We start from the raw sequence: 27,505 nt of genomic DNA, 5'->3' as shown, positions 1-27,505 counted from the left end.
GCCCTCTTTGCTGTTTCCCAGGCTTCACTGGTGACATCTCCAGGTATGGGAAAAAACAAGGCAACTAGGGTCTGAAGTGGACCCCCAGAAAACCAAAGTAGTCCTTTGGAAGAGTGACTTTTTAAAACAAATAAACAAACAAACAGAAAACAAAAACAACATCAACAAAAGAATACTCCACAAAAACCTTATTCAAAGGTCAGCAACCTCAAAAACTGAAGGTAGGTAAGCCCACAAAGATGAGAAAGAATCAATGCAAAAATGCTGAAAACTCAGAAATCAAGAGTGCCTCTTCTCCTCCAAATGACCAAAATGCCTCTCCAGCAAGGGCATAGAACTGAGCAGAGGCTGAGGTGGCTTAATTGACAGAAGTAGACCTCTGAAGATGGGTAATAATGAGCTGAGCTAAAGGATCATGTCGTAACCCAATGCAAAGCTAAGAATCATGATAAAGCAATACAGAAGCTGATGACCAGAACAGCCAGTTTAGAAGGAAACATAACTGACCTGATGGTACTGAAAAATACATGAGAACTTCACAGTGCAATTACAAGTAACAACAGTTTACAAGCCAGATTAGACCAAGCAGAGGAAAGAATATCAGAGCTTTGAAGACTCTTTCTGAAATAAGACAAGCAGACAAGAATGGAGAAAAAAATAAAAAGAAATGAACAAAATCTCTGAGAAATATGGGATTATGTAAAGGGACCAAACCTACAATTGATTGGAGTACCTGAAAGAGACAGGGAGAATGGAACAAAGTTGGAAACATACTTTAGGATATCATCTAGGATAACTTCCCCAACATAGCAAGACAGGTCAATATTCAAATTGAGGAACTGCAGAGAACCCCAGTAAGATACCTCAAGAGAAGATCAACCCCAAAACACATAATTATCAGATCCTCCAAGGTGGAAATGAGAGAAAAATAATGTTAAGGGCAGCCAGAGAGAAAGGCCAGATCACCTACAAAGGGAAGCCCATCAGACTAACAGCAGACTTCTCAGCAGAAACCCTACAAGCCATAAGAGATTGGGGACCAATATTTAACATTCTTAAAGATAAGAATTTCCAACCCAGAATTTCATATTCAGTCACACCTAAGCTTCATAAGTGAAGGAGAAATAAGATCCTATTCAGACATGCAAATGCTGAGAGAATTCATCACCACCAGGCCAGGCTTATAAGAGCTCCTGAAAGAAACACTAAATAAGAAAGGAAAAACTGTTACCACCCACTACAAAAATAGACTTAAGTACACAGACCAGTGACACTATGAAGCAACCAAATAAACAAGTCTGCAAAATAACTGGCCATCATCAAAATGATGGATCAAATTCACACATCATAATACTAATCTTAAATGTAAATGGGCTAAATGCCCCAATTTAAAGACACAGAATGGCAAGCTGGATAAAGAGCCACGAGCCATCAGTATGCTGTCTTTAAGAGACCCATCTAACTTACAAAGATGCACATAGGTTCAAAATAAAGGGATGAAGGAAAATTTACCAAGAAAATGGAAAAAAGCATGGTGTGTAATCCTAGTTTCTGACAAAACAGAATTTAGACCAATAAAGGTCAAAAAAAGACAAAGAAGGGCATTACATAATGGTAAAGGGCTCAATTCAATAAGAAGAGCTACCTTAAATATATATATGCACCCAATACAGGAACTCCCACCTTCATAAAGCAAGTTCTTAGAGACCTTCACAGAGACTTAGAGTCCCACACAACAAAATAATACTGGAAGAGTTTAACACTCCACTGACAATATTAGATAGATCATTGAGATAAAAAATTAAGATACTCAAGACCTGAACTCAGCTCTGGCTCAAGTGGACTTGATAGATATCTACAGGACTTTCCACCCAAAACAACAGAATATACATTCTTCTCATTGCTACATGGCACTTACTCCAAATTCATCATATAATTGGAAATAAAACACTCCTCACCAAATGCAAAAGTACTGAAATTATAACAAACAGTCTCTCAGACCACAGCACAAATTAGAACTCAAGATTAAGAATTTACTCAATGCAACTACATGGAAATTGCCTGCTCCTGAATGACTCCTGGGTAGATAATGAAATTAAGCCAGAAATCAAGAAGTTCTTTAAAACTACTACTAACAAAGAGACAATATACCAGAATCTCTGGGACACAGTTAAAGCAGTGTTAAGTGGGACATTTATAGCATTAATGCCCATATCAAAAAGCTAGAAAGATCTCAAATTGACATCCTAACATCACAACTAAAAGAACTAGGGAACCAAAAGGAAACAAACCCCAAAGCTAGCAGGACACAAGAAATAACCAAGATCAGAGCTGAACTAAACTGAAGGAGATAAAGACAAAAAAAATACTGTCAAGAAAAATTAATGAATCAATCCAGGAGCCAGTGTTTTGAAAAAAATAATAAAATAGATAGATGGCTAGCTAGACTAATAAAGAGGAAAAGGGGAAAAAAAGCAGTTCCAAGATGGCCGAATAGGAACAGCTCCAGCCTCCAGCTCCCAGTGTGAACGACACAGAAGACGGGTGATTTCTGCATTTCCAACTGAGGTAATGGGTTCATCTCACCGGGGCGTGTCGGACAGTGGGTGCAGGACAGTGGGTGCAGCCCACTGTGTGAGAGCTAAAGCAGGGTGAGGCATTGCCTTACCTGGGAAGTGCAAGGGGGAAGGGAATTCCCTTTCCTAGCCAAGGGAAACCATGACACACAACACCTGGAAAATCGGGTCACTCCCACTCTAATACTGTGCTTTACCAAGGGTCTTAGCAAACAGCACACCAGGAAATTATATCCCACGCCTGGCTTGGAGGGTCCCACACCCATGGAGCCTCCTCATTGCTAGCACAGCAGTCTGAGATCTAACTACAAGGTGGCAGCAAGGCTGGGGGAGGGGCGCCTGCCATTGCTGAGCCTTAAGTAGGTAAACAAAGCAGCCTGGAAGCTTGAACTGGGTGGAACCCACCACAGCCCAAGAAGACCTGCCTGACTCTGTAGACTCCACCTCTGGGGACAGGGCATAGCCAAACAAAAGGCAGCAGAAACCTCTGCAGATTTAAATGTCCCTGTCTGACAGCTTTGAAGAGAGTAGTGGTTCTCCCAGCACTGTGTCTGAGATCTGAGAACGGACAGACTGTCAGCTCAAGTGGGTCCCTGACCCCCAAGTAGCCTAACTGGGAGACACTCCCCACTAGGGGCAAACTGACACCTCACACCTCACATGGCCGGGGACCCCTCTGAGATGAAGCTTCCAGAGGAACGATCAGGCAGCAACATTTGCTGTTCAGCAATATTCACTCTTCTGCAGCCTCCACTGCTGATACCCAGGCAAACAGAGTCTGGAGTGGTCCTCCAGCAAACTCCAACAGACCTGCAGCTGAGAGTCCTGACTGTTAGAAGGAAAACTAACAAACAGAAAGGACATCCACACCAAAACCCTATCTGTATGTCACCATCAAAGACCAAAGGTAGATAAAACCACAAAGATAGGGAAAAAGCAGTGCAGAAAAGCTGAAAATTCTAAAAATCAGAGCACCTCTCCTCCTCCAAAGGAACACAGCTCCTCACCACAACGGAACAAAGCTGGATGGAGAATGACTTTGACGAGCTGAGAGAAGAAGGCTTCAGACAATCAAACTCCTGAGCTAAAGGAGGAAGTTCGAACCCATCGCAAAGAAGCTAAAAACCTTGAAAAAAGATTTGACGAAAGGCTAACTAGAATAACCAATGTAGAGAAGTCCTTAAATGACGTGATAGAGCTGAAAACCATGACACGAGAACTATGTGACAAATGCACAAGCTTCAGTAACCGACTCGATCAACTGGAAGAAAGGGTGTCAATGATTGAAGATCAAATGAATGAAATGAAGTGAGAAGAAAAGTTTAGAGAAAAAAGAGTAAAAAGAAATGAACAACGCTTCCAAGAAATATAGGACTATGTGAAAAGACCAAATCTACGTCTGATTGCTGTACCTGAAAGTGACGGGGAGAATGGAACTAAATTAGAAAACACTGCAGGATATTATCCAGGAGAACTTCCCCAACCTAGCAAGGCAGGCAATCATTCAAATTCAGGAAATACAGAGAACGCCTCAAAGATACTCCTCGAGAAGAGCAACTCCAAGACACATAATTGTCAGATTCACCAAAGTTGAAATGAAGGAAAAAATGTTAAGGGCAGCCAGAAAGAAAGGTCGGGTTACACACAAAAGGAAGCCCATTAGACTAACGTGGATCTCTTGGCAGAAACTCTCCAAGCCAGAAGAGAGTGGGGGCCAATATTCAACATTCTTAAAGAAAAGAATTTTCAACCCAGAATTTCATATCCAGCCAAACTAAGTTTCATAAGTGAAGGAGAAATAAAATCCTTTACAGACAAGCAAATACTTAAGAGATTTTGTCACCACCAGGCCTGCCCTACAAGAGCTCCTGAAGGAAGCACTAAACATGGAAATGAACAACCAGTAACAGCCACTGCAAAAACATGCCAAAATGCAAAGACCATCAATGCTAGGAAGAAACTGCATCAACTAATGAGAAAAATAACCAGCTAATATCATAATGAAAGGATCAAGTTCACACATAACAATATTAACCTTAAATGTAAATGGGCTAAATGGTCCAATTAAAAGACACAGACTGGCAAATTGTATAGAGTTAAGACCCACCAGTTTGCTGTATTCAAGGGACCCATCTCATGTGCAGAGACACACATAGGCTCAAAATAAAGGGATGGAGGAAGAACTATCAAGTAAATGGGAAAAAAAAAATGCAGGGGTTGCAATCCTAGTCTCTCATAAAACAGACTTTAAACCAACAAAGATCAAAAGAGACAAAGAAGGCCATTACATAATGGTAAAGGGATCAATTCAACAAGAAGAGCTAACTATCCTAAATATATATGCACCCAGTACAAGAGCACCCAGATTCATAAAGCAAGTCCTTAGAGACTTACAAAGAGACTTAGACTCCCACACAATAATAATGGGAGACTTTAACACCCCACTGTCAACATTAGACAGATCAATGAGACAGAAAATTACAAGAATATCCAGGAATTGAACTCAACTCTGCACCAAGTGGACCTAATAGACATCTACAGAACTCTCCACCCCAGATCAACAGAATATACATTCTTCTCAGCACCACATCGCACTTACTCCAAAATTGACCACATAGTTGGAAGTAAAGCACTCCTCAGCAAATGTAAAATAATAGAAATTAGAACAAACTGTCTCTCAGACCACAGTGCAATCAAACTAGAACTCAGGATTAAGAAACTCACTCAAAACTGCTCAACTACATGGAAACTGAACAACCTGCTCCTGAGTGACTACTGGGTAAATAATGAAATGAAGGCAGAAAAAAAGATGTTCTTTGAAACTAATGAGAACAAAGATACAACATATCAGAATCTCTGGGACACAATTAAAGCAGTGTGTAGAGAGAAATTTATAGCACTAAATGCCCACAAGAGAAAGCAGGAAAGATCTAAAATTGACACCCTAACATCACAATTAAAAGAACTAGAGAAGCAAGAGCAAACACATTCAAAAGCCAGCAGAAGGCAAGAAATAACTAAGATCAGAACAGAACTGAAAGAGATAGAGACACAAAAAACCCTTCAAAAAAAATCAATGAATCCAGGAGTTGGTTTTTTGAAAAGATCAACAAAATTGATAGACCACTAGCAAGACTAATAAAGAAGAAAAGAGGGAAGAATCAAATAGATGCAATAAAAAATGGTCAAAGGGATATCACCACCGACCCCACAGAAATACCAACTACCATCAGAGAATACTATAAACACCTCTACGCAAATAAACTGGAAAACCTAGAAGAAATGGATAAATTCCTGGACACATACACTCTCCCAAGATTAAACCATGAAGAAGTTGAATCCCTGAATAGACCAATAACAGGCTCTGAAATTAAGGCAATAATTAATAGCCTACCAACCAAAAAAAGTCCAGGACCAGATAGATTCACAGCCAAATTCTACCAGAGGTACAAGGAGGAGCTGGTACCATTCCTTCTGAAACTATTCCAATCAGTATAAAAAGAGGGAATCCTCCCTAATTCATTTTATGAGGCCAATATCATCCTGATACCAAAGCCTGGCAGAGACACAAACACAAAAAAGAATTTTAGACCAATATCCTTGATGAACATCAATGCAAAAATCCTCAATAAAATACTGGCAAACCAAATCCAGCAGCACATCAAAAAGCTTATCCACCATGATCAAGTCGGCTTCATTCCTGGGATGCAAAGCTGGTTCAACATATGCAAATCAATAAACGTAATCCAGCATATAAACAGAACCAAAGACAAAAACCACCTGATTATCTCAATAGATGCAGAAAAGGCCTTTGACAAAATTCAACAGCCCTTCATGCTAAAAAAATCTCTCAATAAATTTAGTACTGATGGAACGTATCTCAAAATAATAAGAGCTATTTATGACAAACCCACAGCCAATATCATACTGAATGGGCAAAATCTGGAAGCATTTCCCTTGAAAACTGTCACGAGACAGGGATGCCCTCTCTCACCACTCCTATTCAACATAGTGTTGGAAGTTCTGGCCAGGGCAATCAGGCAAGAGAAAGAAATAAAGGGTATTCAATTAGGAAAAGAGGAAGTCAAATTGTCCCTGTTTGCAGACGACATGATTGTATATTTAGAAAACCCCATCATCTCATCCCAAAATCTCCTTAAGCTGATAAGCAACTTCAGCAAAGTCTCAGGACACAAAATCAATGTGCAAAAACAATCATTCTTATAAACCAATAACAGACAATGAGAGAGTCAAATCATGAGTGAACTCCCATTCACAATTGCTTCAAAGAGAATAAAATACCTAGGAATCCAACTTACAAGGGATGTGAAGGATCTCTTCAAGGAGAACTACAAACCACTGCTCAATGAAATAAAAGAGGACACAAACAAATGGAAGAACATTCCATGCTCATGGATAGGAAGAATCAATATCGTGAAAATGACCATACTGCCCAAGATAATTTATAGATTCAATGCCATCCCATTAAGTTACCAATGACTTTCTTCACAGAATTGGAAAAAACTACTTTAAAGTTCATATGGAACCAAAAAAGAGCCTGCATTGCCAAGACAATCCTAAGCCAAAAGAACAAAGCTGGAGGCATCATGCTACCTGACTTCAAACTGTACTGCAAGGCTACAGTAACCAAAACAGCATGGTACTGGTACCAAAACAGAGATATAGACCAATGGAACACAACAGAGCCCTCAGAAATAATACCACAACATCTACAACCATCTGATCTTTGACAAACCTGACAAAAACAAGAAATGGGGAAAGGATTCCCTATTTAATAAATGGTGCTGGGAAAACTGGCTAGCCATAAGTAGAAAGCTGAAACTGGATCCCTTCCTTATACCTTATACAAAAATTAATTCAGATGGATTAGAGACTTAAATGTTAGACCTAAAACCATAAAAACCCTAGAAGAAAACCTAGGCAATACCATTCAGGACATAGGCATGGGCAAGGTCTTCATGTCTATAACACCAAAAGCAATGGCAACAAAAGCCAAAATTGACAAATGGGATCTAATTAAACTACAGAGCTTCTGCACAGTGAAAGTGTGCAGAAGTGTGAACAGGCAACCTACAGAATGGGAGAAAATTTTTGCAATCTACTCATCAGACAAAGGGCTAATATCCAGAACCTACGAAGAACCCAAACAAATTTACAAGAAAAAAACAAACAACCCCATCAAAAAGTGGGCAAAGGATATGAACAGACATTTCTCAAAAGAAGACATGCATACAGCCAACAGATACATGAAAAAATGCTTGTCATCACTGGCCATCAGAGAAATGCAAATCAAAACTACAATGAGATACATCTCACACCAGTTAGAATGGCAATCATTAAAAAATCAGGAAACAACAGATGCTGAAGAGGATGTGGAGAAATAGGAACACTTTTACACTGCTGGTGGGACTGTAAACTAGTTCAACCATTGCGGAAGACAGTGTGGAGATTCCTCAAGTATCTAGAACTAGAAATATAATTTGACCCAGTCATCCCATTACTGGGTATATACCCAAAGGATTATAAATCATGCTGCTATAAAGACACATGCACATGTATGTTTTTGCAGCACTATTCACAATAGCAAAGACTTGGAACCAACCCAAATGTCCATCAATGACAGACTGGATTAAGAAAATGTGGCACATATACACCATGGAATACTACACAGCCATGAAAAAGGATGAGTTCATGTCCTTTGTAGGGGCATGGATGCAGCTGGAAACCATTATTCTCAGCAAACGATTGCTAGAACAGAAAACCAAACACTGCATGCTCTCACTCATAGGTAGGAACTGAACAATAAGAACACTTGGACACAGGAAGGGGAACATCACACACCAGGGCCTGTTGTGGGATGGGGGAAGGGGGAGGGATAGCATTAGGAGATATACCTAATGTAAATGACGAGTTAATGGGTACAGCACACCAACATGGCACATGTATACATATGTAAGAAACCTGCATGTTGTGCACATGTACCCTAGAACATAAAGTATAAAAAAAAAAGAGGAAAAGAGAGAAGAATCAAATAAACACGATCAGAAATGACAAGGTGGATATCACCACTGATGCCACAGGAATATGAACTACCATCAGAGAATATTATAAACACCTCTATGCATATGAACTAGAAAATCTAGAAGAAATGGGTACGTTTCTGGACACATACATCCTCCCAAAACTGAACTGGAAAGAAACTGAATCCCTGAATAGACCAATAATGAGTTCTGAAATTTAGAGAGTAATAAATAGCTTACCAATCAATAAATGCCTAGGACCAGAGAAATATACAACTACATTCTACCAGAGGTACAAAGAAGAGCTGCAGCCATTTCTACCGAAACTATTCCAAAAAAATTGAAGAAAAGGGACTCTTCCTTAACTCATTCTATGAGACTAGCATTATCCTGAGACTGATATCTGGCAGAGACACAACAAAAAAAGGAAACTTCAAGCCAATATCCTTGATAAACATCAATGCAAAAATTATCAACAAAATATTGACAAACCAAATCCAGCAGCACATCAAAAAGCTTAGCCACCACAACCAAGTTGCCTTCATCCCTGTGATGCAAGGATGGTTCAGCATATGCATATTAATAAATATGGTTCTTTACAAAAACAAAACCAAAGACAAAACATGATTATCTCAATAGATATAGAATAGGCCTTTGATAAAATTCAACATCCCTTCACATTAAAAACTCTCAAACTAGGTATTGAAGAAACATACTTCAAAATAGTAACAGCCATCCATGACAAACCCATAGCCAATATCAAACTGAATGGGCAAAAGTTGGATGCATTCCACTTGAAAACCAGCACAAGACAAGGATGCCCACTTTCACCACTCCTATTCAACATAGTATTAGAAATTCTGGCCAGGCAAATCAGGCATGAGAAAGAAAGGATATTCAAATAGGAAGGAAAGAAGTCAGATTATCTTTGTTTTTTGAAGATGGCCTAATCCCCTATCTAGAAAACCCCCCACTGTCTCAGCTCCTCAGCCCAAATGCTCCTTAAACTGATAAGCAACTTCAGCAAAGTCTCAGGATACAAAATCAATGTGCAAAAATTGCTAGTATTCCTATGCACCAAAAACAGGCAAAGAGCCAAATCATGAATGAACTCCCCTTCACAACTGCCACAAAAAACTAAAATACCTAGAAATACAGCTAACAAGGGATGTGAAGGACCTCTTTAAAGGGATCTACAAACCACTGCTCAAAGAAATCAGAGGACACAAATAAATGGACAAACATTCCGTGCTCATGGATAGGAAGAATCAGTATCATGAAGATTGCAATACTGTCTAAAGCAATTTATAGGTTCAATGCTATTTCCACTAAACTACCATTGACATTCTTCACAGAATTAGAAAAAAACTATTTTAAACTTCATATGAAACTGAAAAAGGAGCACAAATAGCCAAGGCAATCCTAAGCAAAAAGAACAAAGCTAGAAGTATCATGCTACCTGACTTCAAACTATACTACAAGGCTACAGTAACCAAAACAGCATGGTGCTGGTACAACAACAGACACATAGACCAATGGAACAGAATGGAGGACTCAGAAATAATACCACACACCTACAACCATCTGATCTTTGACAAACCTGACAAAAACAAGCAATGAGGAAAGGAGTCTCTATTCAAGAAATGGTGCTGAGAGAACTGGCTAGCTATATGCAGAAAATTGAAACTGAACCCCTTTCTTACACCATACACAAAAATTAACTCAACATGAATTAAAGACTTAAATGTAAAACCCAAAACTATAAAAACTCCAGAAGAAAATCTACACAATTTAGGACATAGGCAATACCATTTAGGACACAGGCATGGGCAAATATTTCATGAGGAAAATGCCAAAAACAATTGCAATAAAAGCAAAAACTGGCAAATGGAATCTAATTAAACTAAAGAGCTTCTGCACAGCAAAAGAAACTATCATCAGAGTGAACAAACAACCTATAGAATGGGAGAAAAATTTTTTAATCTATCCATTTGACAAAGGCCTAATATCCAGAGTCTACAAGGACCTTAAATTGACAAGAAAAAAAACAAGCAATCCCATTAAAAAGTGGGCAACAGACATGAACATACACCTCTCAAAAGAAGACATACATGTGGCCAAAAATCATACAAAAAAAAGCTCAATATCACTGATCATTAGAGAAATGCAAATCAAAACCACAATGAGATACCATCTTATGCAATTCAGAATGGCTATTAAAAAGTCAAAACACAACAGATGCTGATGAGGTTGCAGAGAAAAGGGAATGCTTTTGCACTGTTTGTGTGAGTGGAAATTAGTTCAACCACTGTAGAAGAGTGTGGGGATTTCCCAAGGACCTATAAGCAGAAATACCATTTGACCTAGCAATTTTATTACTGGGTATATAGCCAAAGGAATATAAATCATTCTGTAATAAAGATATATGCATCCATATGTTCTTTGCAGCACTATTCACAACAGCAGAGACATGGAATTAACCTAAATACTCACCAATGACAGACTAGATATAGAAAATGTGATACATATACACCATGGAGTACTATGCAGTCATAAAAAGAATGAGATCGTGTCCTCTGTAGGGACATGGATGGAGCTGGAAGACATTATCCTCAGCAAACTAACTCAGGAACAGAAAACCAAATACTGCATGTTCTCATCTATAAGTGGGAGATGAATGACGAAAACACATGGACACAAGGGGTAACAACACAAAGTGGGTCCTGTCAGAGATGGAGATCCTCAGGAAGAATAGCTAATGGATGCTGGGCTTAATACCTAGGTGATGGGATGATCTGTGTATCAGACCACCATGGTACATGTTTACCTATGTAACGAACCTGCACATACTGCAAATGTATCCCTGAACTTAAAAGTTGAGGGGAAACAATTGGGTTATAAGGTATTATTTGGAAGCATCATAGTAACTTATGGTCAAAAGACATACAACAGATACAGGGAAAATGAAAAGCAAGAAATTAAAACAAGCCATCAGAGAAAATCACCTTCACTAAAAAGAAGACAGAAAGAAAGGAAAGAAGGAAGAAGAGACCACAAAACATCCAGAAAACAAATAACAAAGTGGCAGAAGTAAGTTCCTACTTACCAATAAGAGCACTGAAGATAAATGGACTAAACTCTCCAATCAAAAGACAAAGTACCTGAATGGATTCTTTTAAAAGCAAGACCTAACAATCTGTTGCCTACAAGAAACACATTTTACCCATAAAGACACACACAGAGTAAAATCTAAAGGGATGGAAAAAGATATTTCATGCCAATTGAAACCAAAACAGAACAGAAACAGCTACACTTATATCAGAGAAAACAGATTTCACGACAAAAACTGTAAAAAGTGACAAAGAAGGTTATAATATAATGATAAAGAGGTCAATTTAGCAAGATGACATAACAATTATTACTATATATGAATCCAACACTAAAGCACCCAGACATATAAAGCAAATATTATTTGAGCTAAGGAGAGAGATAGACCCCAGTACAATAGTAGCTGGAGATTTCAACACCCACTTTCAGCACTGGACAGATCATCAAGACAGAAAATCAACAAAGAAACATCAGACTTAATTTGCATTATAGGCCAAAGAGACCTAATAGATGTTACAGAACGTTTCATCCATTACCACAGAATACACATACTTTTCCTCAGAACATGAGTCATTCTCAAGGATAGACCATATGTTAAGCCACAAAACATGTCTTTAAAAATTAAAAAAAAAAAAAGAAATTATATCAAATACCTTCTTTAACCACAATGGAATGAAACTAAAAATCAATAACAAGGAATTTTGGAAGCTATATACTGCATGGAAATTAAACAATATGCTCCTGGATGACCAGTGGTTAATGAAGAAATTGAAAATAAAATTTAAAAATTTCTTGAAACAAATGAAAATGGAAGCACAACATAGCAAAACCTATGAGATACAGTAAAAGCAGTACTAAGAGAACAGTTTATAGCAATAAGTGCCTATATCAAAAAAGTAGAAAAAACGCCAATAAACAACTATAAATCATAACAAAGACTAAAAAAGTAAGCAAACCTAACTTAAAATTAGTCGGAAAAAAAGAAATAAATATCAGGGCAAAAATAAATGAAATTGGAATCTTTAGAAAATACAACAGATCAAAGAAACAAAAAATTGTTTTTTTAAAAAGATAAACAAAATTGACAAACTGTTATCCAGACTAATATAAAAAGACTCAATCAAATAAAATCAGAGATGAAAAAGGAGACATTACAACCAATACTGCAAAAATTCAAAGGCTCATTAGAGATTACTACGAGCAGCCTCTAATGCTCATATTACAATTATTATAGTGCAATATATTGGAAAACCTATAATAAATGGATAAATTCCTAGACACATACAACCTACCAAGGTTGAACCAGGAAGAAATTCAAAACATGAACAGACCAATAACAAGTAATGAGATCAAAGCCATAATAAAATGTTTCCCAGCAAAGAAAAGCTCAGGAACTGATGGCTTCACTGTTGAATTTTGCTAACGTTTACAAAAGAACCAATACCAATCCTACTCATACAATTCTGAAAAATAGAGAGAATACTTCCAAACTCATTCTACAAAACCAGTATTATCCTGATACCAAAATCAAAATAAGACACACCAAAAAGAGAAAACTACAGGCCAATATCCCTAATGAACTTTGATGCAAACATCTTCAACAAAATACCAGCAAACCAAAAAACAACACATTAAAAGTTAATTCAACATGACCAACTAGAATTTATCCCAGAGATGCAAGGACGGTTCAACATAGACAAGTCAATCAATGTGATACATCACATCAACAGAATGAAGCACAAAGACCATATGAGCACTTGATAAAATTCAACATCCTCTTCTCATGATAAAAATCCTTTAAAAAACTGGGTATAGAAGGAATATACCTTAACACAATAAAAGTCATATACAACAGACCTATAACTAGTATCATACTGAATGAGGAAAAACTGAAAGACTTTCTTCTAAGATCTAGAGCAAGACAAGGATGCCCACCTTCACCTCTGCTATTCAACACAGACTAAAAGTCTTAGCTGGAACAATCAGACAAGAGAAAGAAAAAAAGAGCATCCAAATTGAAAAGGAAGAAGTAAAATTATCCTTGTTTTTAGATGACATAATCTTATATTTGAAAAAACCTAAAGAGTCCGCAAGAAAAGTATTAGATCTTATAAACAAATTTAGTAAAATTTTAGGATACAAAATCAATACATAAAAATCTGTAGCATTTCTATATGCCAACAGCGAACAATCTGAAAAAGAAATCAAGAAAGTAATTCCATTTACAATAGCTATAAATGAAATTAAATACCTAGGAAGTAACTTAGCCAAAGAAGTAGAAGATCTTGATAATGAAAACTACAAAACGTTTATTGAAGAAAGTGAAGAGGAGACAAAAAATGGAAAGGCATTCCATTCTAAAGAACTGAAAGAGTCAATATATTGTTAAAATGTCCATACTCCCCAAAGCTATCTACAGATCTAATGCAACCGTTATCCAGATACCAATAACATTTTTCACAGAAATAGAAAAAGAATCATCCAAAAATTTATATGAAACCAAAAAAACCCAAAATAGCCAAAACTGTCCTGAGCAAAATGAACAGAACTAGAAAAATCACATTGCCTGATTTCAAATTGTAACACAGAGCTATAGCAACCAAAACAGCATGGTACTGACATAAAAGAGACACATAGATGAATGAAACAGAAAATAATCCACATACTTACAGTGAACTCACTTTCAAAAAAGGTGCCAAGAATGTACACTGGAGAAAAGACAGTCTTTTCAATAAATGGTGCCGGAGACCTGAATGTCTTTATGCAGATAAATGAAACTAGACCGCTATCTCTCACCATATACAAAAATCAAATTAAAATCAATTAGAGACTTAAATCTATGACATAAAACTATGAAACTCCTACAAGACAACATTGGGGAAGTTCTCCAGGACACTGTTCTGGGCAAAAATTTCTTAAGGAATACCCCACAAGCACAGGAAACCAAGGCAAAAATGACCAATGGGATCACATCAAGTTATAAAGCTTCTGCGCACCAAAGGAAACAATTAACAAAGTGAAGAGATAACCCACAGAATAAGAGAAAATATTTGCAAATTATTTATCTTATAAGGGATTAATAACCAGAATATATAAGGAGTTCATACAACATCTGTAGGAAAACAGCTAATACTGCAATTTAAAAATGGGCAAAAGTGGATCATGGCAGATGGGAAGCAAAACTAAACTGCTTCCACTGAGCTCCACTCAGATGAACAGAGCAGCATGTAGAGTCTCACATTGTGAACTCTTACTACAGAACTACTGCACGAGTAACTCAGGAAAGCTGAGAGAACCCACATATCCACTGAAGGAAGCAGATTGATCCTGCAGGACCCAGGAGACACCCCAAATGCTATGCTGGTATCCATGGCTGAGAGACCCACAGATGGTTCACATCACAGGACTCTGTGCAGACAACCCGCAGTACCAACCTGGAGCCTGTTAAACCTGCTGGGTGGCTAGATTTAGAAGAGAGATAACAATCACTACAGCCTAGCTCTCAGGAAGCCACATCCCTAGGAAAATGGGCAGAGTACTACATCAAGGGAACATCATGTGGGACAAAAGAATTTGAACAGCCTTGAACCCTAGACATTCCCTCTGACAGAGCCCACCCAACTAAGAAGGAACCAGAAAACCAACTCTGGTAATATGACAAAACAAGGTTCATTAACACCTCCCAAAAAAATCACACTTGCTCACTGGCAATGGATCCAAACCAAGAAAAACAAAAATCCCTGATTTACCTGAAAAAGAATTGAGAAGGGCAATTATTAAGCTAATCAAGGAGGCACCGGAGAAAGACAAAGCCCAATTTAAGGAAATAGAAAAAAATGATACAAGAAATGAAGGTAGAAATCTTCAATGAAATAAATAACATAGATAAAAAACAATCAAAACTTCTGGAAAAAATGGATGCACTTATTGAATGCAAAATGCTCTGGAAAGCCTCAGCAATAGAATCAAACAAGCAGAAGAAAGAACTTCAGAACTGAAAAACAAAGTTTTCAAATTAACCCAATCCAACAAAGACAAAGGAAAAAAATAAGAAAATACCAACAAAGCCTCCAAGAAATCTAACATTATGTTAAACGACCAAACCTAAGAATAATCATTGTTCCTGAGGAAGAAGAGAAATCTAAAAGTTTGGAAAATCTAAATATTTGGGGAAGAAAAACTTCCCTGGCCTTGCTAAAGATCTAGACATCCAACTACAAGAAGCTCAAAGAACACCTGGAAAATTCATCACAAAAAGATCATTGCCTGGACACACTGTCACAGGTTATCTAAAGTTAAGACAAAGGAAAGAATCTAAGAGCTGTGAGGCAAAAGCACACAGCTTTGGAAAACCTATCAGATTAACAGCAGATTTCTCAGCAGAAATCCTACGAGCCAGAAAGGAATGGGACACTTTCATCAGCCTTCTTAAACAACTATCAGCCAAGAATTTTGTATCCAGCAACACTAAGCTTCATTAATGAAGAAAAGATATAGTCTTTTTCAGACAAATGCTGAAAGAATTCACCACTACCAAGCCAGCACTACAAGAACTGCTAAAAGGAGCTCTAAATCTTGAAACAAATCTTGGAAACACATCAAAATAGAACCTCTTTAAAGCATAAATCTCACAGAAACCATTAAAAAATACAATAAATGTATTCCAAGGAATGGAACAGTACCTTACATCTCAATACTAATGTTGAATGTAAATGGCCTAAATGCTCCACTTAAAAAATACAGAATTGCAGAATGGATAAGAATTCACCAACCAAATATCTGTTGCCTTCAAGAGACTCACCTAACACAAAAGAACTCACATGAACTTAAGGTAAAGGGGTGGAAAAAGATATTCCATGCAAATGGACATAAAAAATGAACAGGAGTAGTTATTCTTATATCAGACAAAACAAACTTTAAAGCAACAGCAGTTAAAGACAAAGAGGGACATTATGTAATGGTAAAAGGCCTTGTTCAACAGGAAAATATCACAATCCTAAATATATATGCACCTAACACTGGAGCTCCAAAATTTATAAAACCATTACTACTAGACTTAAGAAATGAGATAGACAGCAGCACAATAATAGTGGGGGACTTCAATACTCCACTGACAGCACTAGACAGGTCATCAAGACAGAAAGTCAGAAAAGAAACAATGGACTTAAACTATACCCTAGAACAAATGGACTTAACAGATATTTACACAACATTCTAACCAAAAACCAGAGAATATACATTCTATTCATCAGTACATGGAACTTTCTCCAAGATAGAGCATATGATAGGCCACAAAATGAGCTTCAATAAATTTAAGAAAATTAAAATTATATCCAGCACTCTCTCAGACCACAGTGGAAGAAAACTGCAAATCAACTCCAAAAGGAACCTTCAAAACCATGCAAATACATTGAAATTAAATAAACTGCTCCTGAATGATCATTGGATCAAAAATGAAATCAAGATGGAAATTTAAAAATTATTCTATCTGACTGAATGACAATAGTAACACAACCTATCAAAACCTCTGGGATGCAGCAAAGGCGGTGCTAAGAGGAAAGTTCGTAGCTCTAAAAGACTTCAAGAGACTCAAAAAGTCTGAAAGAGCACAAATAGACAATCTAAGGTTACACCTCAAGGAACTAGAGAAACAAGAACAAATCAAACCCAAACCCAGCAGAAGAAAGGAAATAACACAGATCAGAGCAGAACTAAATGAAATTGAAACAAAAAAATTACAAAAGATAAATAAAACAAAAAGCTGGTGCTTGGAAAAGATAAATAAAATTGATGGGCCATTAGCAAGATTAACCAAGAAAAGAAGAGAGAAACTCCAAATAAGCTCAATAAGAAATGAAACAGGAGATATTACAACTGACACTACTGAAGTACAAAAGATCATTCAAGGTTACTATGAACACCTTTACAGACATACACTAGAAAACCTAAAGGAGATGGATAAATTCCTGGAAAGATACAACCCTCTTAGCTTAAATCAGGAAGAATTAGATACTCTGAACAGACCAATAACAAGCAGGGAGATTGAAATGGTAATTTTAAAATTACCAACAAAAAAAGCCCAGAACCAGACAGACACACAGCTGAATTCTATCAGACATTCAAAGAAGAATTGGCACAAATCCTATTGACACTATTCCATAAGATAAAGAGGGAATCCTCCCTAAATCATTCTATGAAGCCAGTATTATCCCAATACCAAAACCAGGAAAGGACTTAACCAAAAAAAAAGAAAACTATAGGCCAATATCCCTGATGAACATAGATGCAAAGATCCTTAACAAAATACTAGCTAATGGAATCCAACAACATATCAAAAAGATAATCCACCATGATCAAATGGGTTCCATACCAGGGATGCAGAGATGGTTTAACATATGAAAGCTAATAAATGTAATATACTACATAAGCAGAATTAAAAGCAAAAATCACATGAACATCTCAATAAGTGCAGAAAAAGCATTCAGCAAAATCCACCACCCTTTTATGATTAAAACTCAGCAAAATCAGCATATAAGGGACATATCTCATGTAATAAAAGCCATCTATGACAAACCCACAGCTAACATAATACCGAATGGGAAAAAGTTGAAAGCATTCCCTCTGGGAACTGGAATAGGACAAGGATGCCCACTCTCACCACTTCTATTCAACATAGTACTGGAAGTCCTAGCCAGAGCCATCAGACAAGAGAAAGAAAGGGCATCCAAATTGATGAAGAGGAAGTCAAACTGTCACTGTTTGCTGATGATATGATTGTATACCTAGAAACCCCAAAGACTCCTCCAAAAAGCTCCTAGAGCTGATTAAAAAAAAAAAATTCAGCGAAATTTTTGGCTACAAAATTAGCATACACAAATTAGTAGCTCTCCTATACACAAATGGTGATCAGGTGGAGAATGAAATCAAGAACTCAACCCCTTTTATAATGGTTGCAAAAAATAAAACAAAATACTTAGGAATATACATAAACTAGGAGGTGAAAGACCTCTACAAGGAAAACTACAAAACACTGCTGAAAGAAATCATAGATAACACAAACAAATGTAAACACATTCCATTCTCATGGATGGGTAGAATCAATATTGTGAAAATGACTATACTGCCAAAAGCAATCCACAAATTCAACACAATTCCCACCAAAATACCACCATCATTCTTCACAGAACTAGAAAAAAAATCCTAAAATTCATGTGGAACCAAAAAAGAGCCTGCATCGTCAAAGCAAGACTAAGCAAAAAGCACAAATCTGGAGGCATCACATTACCCAACTTCAAACCATACTATAAGGCCAAAGTCACCAAAACAGAATGGTACTGGTATAAAAATAGGCACATAGACCAATGGAACAGAATGGAGAATGCAGAAACAAAGTCAAATACTTACAGCCAACTGATATTTGACAAAGCAAACAAAAACAAAGTGGGGAAAGAACACCTTATTCTACAAATGGTGCTGGGATAATTGGCAAGCCACATGTAGAATAATGAAACTGGATCATCTCTCACCTTTTGCAAAAATCAACTCAAGATGGATCACAGACTTAAATCTAAGACATAAAACTATAAAAATTCTAGAAGATAACATCAGAAAAACCCTTCTAGACATTGGCTTAGGCAAGGATTTCATGACCAAGATCCCAAAAGCAAACACAACAAAAACAAACATAAATAGCTGGGACTTCATTAAACAAAAGAACTTTTGCATGGCAAAAGGAACCATCAGCAGAGTAACAGACAACTCACAGATGGGCAGAAAATCTTCACAATCTATACATCCAACAAAGGACTAATATCCAGAATCTACAATGAACTCAAATCAGCAAGAAAAAAAAGTATCATCAAAAAGTGGGCTAAGGACATGAATAGACAATTCTCAAAAGAAGATTTACAAACGACAAACAAACATATGAAAAAACGCTCAATATCACTAATGATCAGGGAAATGCAAATCAAAACCACAGTGCGATACCACCTTAGTCTTGCAAGAATGGCCATAATAAAAAAATAATAGATGTTGGCTTGGATGCAGTCAATGGGAAACACTTCTACACTGCTGGTGGGAATGTAAACTGGTACAATCACTATGGAAAACAGTGTGGAGACTCCCTAAAGAACTAAAAGTAGAACTACCATTTGATCCAGCAATCCCACTACTGGGTATCTACTCAGAGGAAAATAAGTCATTATACAAAAAAGATACTTGCATATGCATGTTTACAGTAGCACAATTCACAATTGCAAAAATGTGAAACCAACCAAAACGCCCATCAATCAATGAGTGGATAAAGAAACTATGGTGTGTGTGTGTGTGTGTGTGTGTGTATATACACACACATATATATACGTATATATATGTATATATATACGTATATATATGTGTGTGTATATATGTATATATATGTATATATATGTGTGTATATATATATGTGTGTATATATATATATATGATGAAACACCACTCAGTCATAAAAGGAATGAATTAATGGCATTCACAGCAACCTGGATGAGATTGGAGAGTATTATTCTAAGTGAAGTGACTCAGAAATGGAAAACCAAACATTGTACGTTCTCACTGATAAATGGGAGCTAAACTATGAGGATGCAAAGGCATAAAAATGACACAATGGACTTTGGGGACTCAGAGGAAAAAGGTGGGAAGGGGACGAGGGATAAAAGATTACAAATTGCATGCAGTGTATTCTTTTTGGGTGATGGGTGAACCAAAATCTCACAAATTACCACTAAAGAACATACTCATGTAACCAAACACCACCTGTTCCCCAATAACCTATGAAAATTAAAAATTAAATTAACAAAATATAAAAAAATAAATAAAATGGGCAAAAGATCTGAATAGACATTTCTCAAATGACATACAAATGGCAAACAGGTATATGGAAAGGTGCTCAACATCGCTGATCATAAGAGAAATGCAAATGAAAAGCACAATGATATATCATCTCACCTCAGGTAAAAATGCTTTTATTCAAGAGACAGACAATAACAAATGCTGACGAGGATGTGGAGAAAAGGGAACCCTTATACATTGTTGGCAGAAATGTAAATTAATACAACCACTATGAAGAACAGTTGAGAGATTCCTCAAAAAACTAAAAATAGAGCTACCATATGATCCAGCAATCCCACTGCTAGGTATATCCCCCAAAGGAAGGAAATCAGTGTATTTAAGAGATATCTCACTCTCATGTTTGTTGCAGCACTATTCACAATAGCTAAGATTTAGAAGCAAACTAAGTGTCCATCAACAGATGAAGGGATATAAAAAATGAGGTACATATACAAAATGGAGTACTATTCAGCCATAAAAATGAGATCCCATCTTTTGCAACAATATGGATGGTACTGGAGGCCAATATGTTAAGTGAAATTTGCCAAGCACAGAAAGACAAATTTCTCATTTTCTCACTTATTCAAAGGAGCTAAAAATTAAAAACAATTGACTCATGGAGAGAGAGAGTAGAAAGATGGTTGCCAGGGTCTGGGAGGGGTAGTGGAGTGGGGAGAAATGCGGATGATTAATGGACACAAAAATATAGATAGGTAGAATGAATAATATCTACTCTTTGATAGCATAATAGGGTGACCACAGTCCATAATAATTTATTGTACATTTAAAAATAATTTTAAAAGTATGATTGGATTCCTTGCTTGTAACACAAAGAAAGGATAAATGCTTGAGGTGATAGATACTCCACTTATCCTATTATTATTATGCACTGTAAGCCTCTATCAAAATATCTCATATACCCCATGAATATATACATCTATTATGTACCCACAAAAATTAAAGACAAAAAATAAATAAAAAGAAATAATGGAAGCCAGAGGGCAATGGAATGACATATGCAGAGTGCTGGAAAAAAAAAAAAAAAAAACTACTGTCAATCAAGAATTTTATGTCCATCAAAACTCTTCTTCAAAAATGAAGGAAAAATTAAGACATTCCAAAATAAGCAAAACCTGAATTTACTGTAAGCAGATCAGCCATAAAAAAATACTAAAGGGAATTCTTCAGGCTGATAAAAAAGGATACCAAACAGTAACTTAAATCTAAATATTTAAAGAAAAATTAACACCAATCCTTCACAAACCCTTCAAAAAAAATAAAAGGAAGAGAAACATTTGATAACTCATTTATGAGGTCAGGATTATCTTGATACCAAAGACATCACAAGAAAATAAAACTGCAGACCAATAACCTTTATGAATATAAATATAAAATTTCTCAGCAGACTCAGTCCAAAAAATTCCTTAAGCTGATAACTTCAGCAAAGTCTCAGGATACAAAATCAATGGGCAAAAATCACAAGCATTCCTATATACCAATAATAGAAAAGCAGAGAGTTAACTCATGAGTTATCTCCCAATCACAATTGCTACAAAGAAAATAAAACACCTAGGAATACAACTTACAAGGGACGTGAAGGACCTCTTCAAGGAGAACTACAAACCACTGCTCAAGGAAATAAGAGAGGACAAAAACAAATGAAAAAACATTCCATGCTCATGGATAGGAAGAATATTGTGAAAATGGCCATATCCCCCAAAGTAATTTATAGATTCAATGCTATCCCCATCAAGCTACCATTGACTTTCTTCACACAACTAGAAAAAAATAAACTACTTTAAATTTCATGTGGAACCAAAAAAAGAGCCCATATAGCAAAGAAAATCCTAAGCAAAAATAACAAATCTGGAGGCATCACACTACCTGACTTCAAACAATACTACAAGGCTATAGGAACCAAAACAGCATGGTACTGGTAGCAAAACAGATATATAGACCAAAGGAACAGAACAGAGACCTCAGAAATAACACCACACATCTACAACCACCTGATCTTCAACAAACCTGACAAAAACAAGCAATGGGGAAAGGATTCCCTATTTAATAAATGGTGCTGGGAAAATTGGCTTGCCATATGTAGAAAACAGAAACTGGACCCCTTCCGTACACCTTATACAAAAATTAACATGAGATGGACTAAAGACTTAAACATAAAACCTAAAACCATAAAAACCCTAGAAGAAAACCTAGGCAGTACAATTCAGGACATAGGCATAGGAAAAGACTCATGACTAAACCACCAAAAGCAATTGCAACAGAAGCCAAAATTGACAAATGGGATCTAATTAAACTAAAGAGTTTCTGCTCAGCAAAAGAAACTATCATCAGAGTGAAAAGGCAACCTACAGAATGGGAGAAATTTTTTGCAATCTATCCATCTGACAAAGGTCTAATATCCAGAATCTACAAGGAACTTAAACAAATTTACAAGAAGAAAACAACCCCATCAAAAAGTGGGCAAAGGATATGAACAGACGCTTCCCAAAAGGAGACTTTTATGTGGCCAACAAACATATGAAAAAAAAGGTCATTATCACTGGTCATTAGAGAAATGTAAATCAAGACCATAAGGAGATACCATCTTATACCAGTTAGAATGGTGATCATTAAAAAGTCTGGAAACAACAGATCCTGGTGAGGATATAGAGAAACAGGAGCGCTTTTACACTGTTAGTAGGAGTGTAAATTACTTCAATCATTGTGGAAGACAGTGTGGCAATTCCTCAAGGATCTAGAATCAGAAACACCATTTGACCCAGCAATCCCATTACTAGGTATATGCCCAAAGGATTATAAATCATTCTACTATAAAATCACATGCACACATACATTTATTGCAGCACTATTTACAATAGCAAAGACTTGGAGCCAACCCAAATGCCCATCAATGACAGACTGCATAAAGAAAATGTGGCACATATACAACATGAAATGCTATGCAGCCATTAAAAAGAAGGAGTTCATATGCTTTACAAGGATATGGATGAACTTGGAAGCCACCATACTCAGTAAACTAACACAGGAACAGAAAACCAAATACCGCATGTTCTCACTCATAAGTGGGAGTTGAATACAGGGAAGAGAACATCACACACCAGAGCCTGTAGTGGGGTGAGGGGAAAGGGGAAGGAGAGCATTAGGACAAATACCTAATGCATGCAGGCTTAAAACCTAGATGATGGGTTGACAGGTGCAGCAAACCACCATGGCACATGTATAACTATGTAACAAACCTGCACATTCAGCACATGTATCCCAGAACTTAAAGTAAAATTTTTTTAAAAAAAGAGAAACCAATTTTTCTACAAATTAATTTGAGTGCCATTTTGTTCCTATCAGGAGCTTGATGGGAATCAGAGGTTCCTGTATATTTATAAAACCGTATATTTACTTTAGAATAATAAATCATATTGTATTATTCTGTTAAAAAATTTCTCAACAGAATACTAGCAATCCAAATCCAACAAAATATAAAATTACATCGTTATGAAATGGGATTTATGTCAGGAACAGAAAATTGACTCAACATATGAAAATCAATTAATTTGATTATTAAATTGACTCTACATATTAAAATCAAATAACATACCTGAATCTCATAAAAGGACATCTGTAAATAACCGACAGCAAATGCCATAGTTAGTGTTGAAAAACTAAAATTTTCCCTTAAGATTAGGAACAACACAAGGATGTCCACTCTTGCCAATTCTATTCAACATTTTACTTGAAGATCTAATCAGGGAAATCAGGCAAGGAAAATAAAAAAGGGCCATCTAAATTAGAAAAGAAAAACTGAAAATATCTTTATGCACAGATAACACAAAGTTATATATATAAATCCTTTAAAATAAATTTTTAAAATAGAGCTAATAGTAATTTTAGCAAGGTTGCAAGATACACATAGAAGTCAATATAAACGGCCCTATTAAAAATCAGTTGTATTTCTACACTAACAATGAATAATCCAAATATAAAGAAAATCAATTTTATTTACAGTAGCATCAAAAGAATACTTAGGAATAAATTTAACCATATAAGAGCAAGACCTGTACAATGGAAACTACAAAATATTGTTAAAAGAAATTAAAGATGACCTAAATAAATAGTAAAATATTCTGTGTTCACGGATCAGGAAACTTAATATGGCAATTCTCCCCAAATTTATCCACAGACTTAGTGCAATAGCTATCAAAATTCTAGTGGACTTTTGCACAAAAAATAGTAGTGCTGATCCTAAAATTTATATGAAAATATAAGGTAATGTTAAAAGAGAACCAAAAGAGAAACTTTCCAATTTCAAAACATACTACAGAGCTGCAATAATCAAGACGATGTGACTAGCACAAGGATAGACATATAGATCAAAGGAATAGAATTCAGAGTCCAGCAATAAATCATATACGTATGGTGAGTTGATTTTCAACAAGGGTTTTAAGACTACTCAATGGGAAACAATAGTCTTTTCAACAAATGTTGCTATGGCAATTGGATATTCACATGCAACAAAATAAAACTGGGCCCCTAACTCCCACCAAATACAAAAGCAATTCAAAATAATTCAAATACCTCAGTGTAAGACCTCAAACTATAAAGCTATTATAGGAGTACATAGGTGTAAATCTTCATGGCCTTGGATTAGGCAGTGGTTTCTTAAATGACACCAAATGGGCAAGCTACAAAAAAAATAGAGATAAATTTGACTTCATCGAAATTAAAACCTTTTGTGCTTCAAAGGACACCATTTAAAAATGTAAAGACAACCACAGAATGGAGAAAATAGATGCAAATCATACCTGGTTAGGGTCTAGTATCTAGCTAATACAAAGAGCTCTGACAACTCAACAATAAAAGGATATTAACTCCATTTTAGAACGGGCAAAAGATTTAAAGAGACATTTCTCTAAAGAAGGCATACAAATGGCCTATAAGGACATGAAAAGATTCTCAACATCACTAGCCATCAGGGAAATCCAAATGTAAATCACAATGAGATCCCACTTTATAACTACTATAATAGCTATAATCAGAAGAAAAAAAAAGACAAGAAGTTTGGGAAAAGATGTGGAGAAATGGTAATTCTCATACATTGCTGGTGGGAATGTAAAATTGTGCAGTCACTTTGAAAACAGCTTGGCATTTCCTCAAAAAGTTAAACATAGGGTTACCATATGATTCCAAACCTAGGAACCTACCCAAAAGAACTGGAAACATATATTTCTACAAAAATGTATACAGAAATGCTCACAGAAACATTCAAAGATTTAACAGCTAAAAGGTGAAAACAATCTAAATGTCCATTAACTGACAATGAATACAATACGGTATATCCACGTGAAATTATTCAGCCATAAAAAACTAAATACTGATACATGCTATAACACGGATAAACCTTGAAAACATTATGCTAAATTAAAGCCAGACACAAAAGCCACATGTTATATGATAGCATTTATATGAAATTTCCAGAATAGACAAATCCATAAATACAGAAAAGTAGAGTATTTGCTAAGGGCTGGGGGAAAGGAGAAACAGGGAGAGACTGCTAATGAGTGTTTTACAGGGGTGATGAAAAGATTTTGGAATTAGATAATGGTGAGAGTTGCACAGTTTTATGAATATACTGAAAACCATTTATGTGTTTACTCTAAAATGGTGAATTTAATGGTGAGTGAATTACATAAGTTTTTAATAAGACCTTACAGAAGCCAATCATGAAAATGTATCACAAATCTGGGAATGAAACTCTAACCTGTGTACCTGGAGAACGGAGAGAGATATTGATAAAACAGAGTTTTGGCAAACATGTGGGGAAAAGGTGTTTCAACGTTTTTGAATGTCTTATATTCCTTGCTGGTATTAACTGGCACATTTATTTGAGTAAGAAATTGAACATTTTGCATAAAAAAAAAGATAGATAAAGCACATACCCTATGATCCAGGATTTTCACTTGTAGAAATCTAATATCGATGTGTGGCTGACATAGTTGGCACTCAGTGATTTTCTCTCCTATTATAAAGGTGATAACCATAGGGAGAGATAATAAATTATGCAGTAAATTCCTGCAGCCAAACTCAGCTCTCACTTCTGCTTCTTTTTATAAAAATAAGACAGTATTCATACTCTAATGTACCATGACCATGAAATTTCTGTTCTTTTAATCTTTGCAAGCTGCATAAATGGGAAAGCGAAATTCTTCCCTAAAATATAGGGTCCTTTTTCTAGGGATATTGAACTTATACTAGCAGAACAGTTAAAGATTTCATGTAGAGTTCCAGCCTCTTTTTGGAGTGGGAGTAGGATGGGAAAAGACAGAAAGCCTGAACCTTACCCAAACACCATGAAGCTACAAAAAAGCAAAGAAATATTCAGAGTGACTTAGGTATAAAGCTTCATGAAAATGAGCAGTGACTATGCATTGATAAAATCAATTACTACTGAAAGAAGTTCCTAAATGAACCTGTACATATTTTTTCTTTAACTCTCTCTCTGAATGGTGATATCTCTTTAAATATGACATTGCTATTATTTGTAAACACTGTCCTTTGTTCAAATAGAATTCTATCAATTCCTCTAACATGTGGAAAAACATGTGAATCTACTTTTCTAATTAACCATACCCAAGTCTTTCAGTCTATGAAGACATAATCTGAAGTCCACTTGCCCAAATCGCAGGCAGAACACCAAACAAGGAGAAATAGCTTCAGAAATCTACTCCATTATCCAAAAGGTGACAAATGACAACTAAACTTCCAGGATGCTCATTGCATCACCACTCCTCTACAGCTGGTTCCACGGAAGCATGGAGTGTCCACCAACATACTCGCTACCACCCACAAGGCCACATCCTCCTACCCACCCAGCATGGTAGAGACACAGGGATTGTGACATAA

At 36.3% G+C, this 27,505-nt stretch overlaps 1 long non-coding RNA gene across 1 annotated transcript in view; it reads right to left on the bottom strand.

Annotated features, from left to right (window-relative positions):
• The window catches only part of LOC117084112, an 84,461-nt gene extending 57,010 nt beyond the window's left edge, over window positions 1–27,451 (bottom strand). The window contains exon 1 of the long non-coding RNA XR_004437322.1: window positions 27,233–27,451. This is a non-coding gene — a long non-coding RNA (uncharacterized LOC117084112). The remainder of the gene's footprint in view (window positions 1–27,232) is intronic.
• Window positions 27,452–27,505: the final 54 nt, after the last annotated feature.

This window comes from Trachypithecus francoisi, unplaced genomic scaffold (genome assembly GCF_009764315.1).
Source record: "Trachypithecus francoisi isolate TF-2019V2 unplaced genomic scaffold, Tfra_2.0 Lachesis_group0, whole genome shotgun sequence".
In the NCBI taxonomy this organism is placed as follows: Eukaryota; Metazoa; Chordata; class Mammalia; order Primates; family Cercopithecidae; genus Trachypithecus; species Trachypithecus francoisi.
Note: the sequence above shows the minus strand (reverse complement) of the source record. Positions and strands in the feature narration are given on the sequence as shown.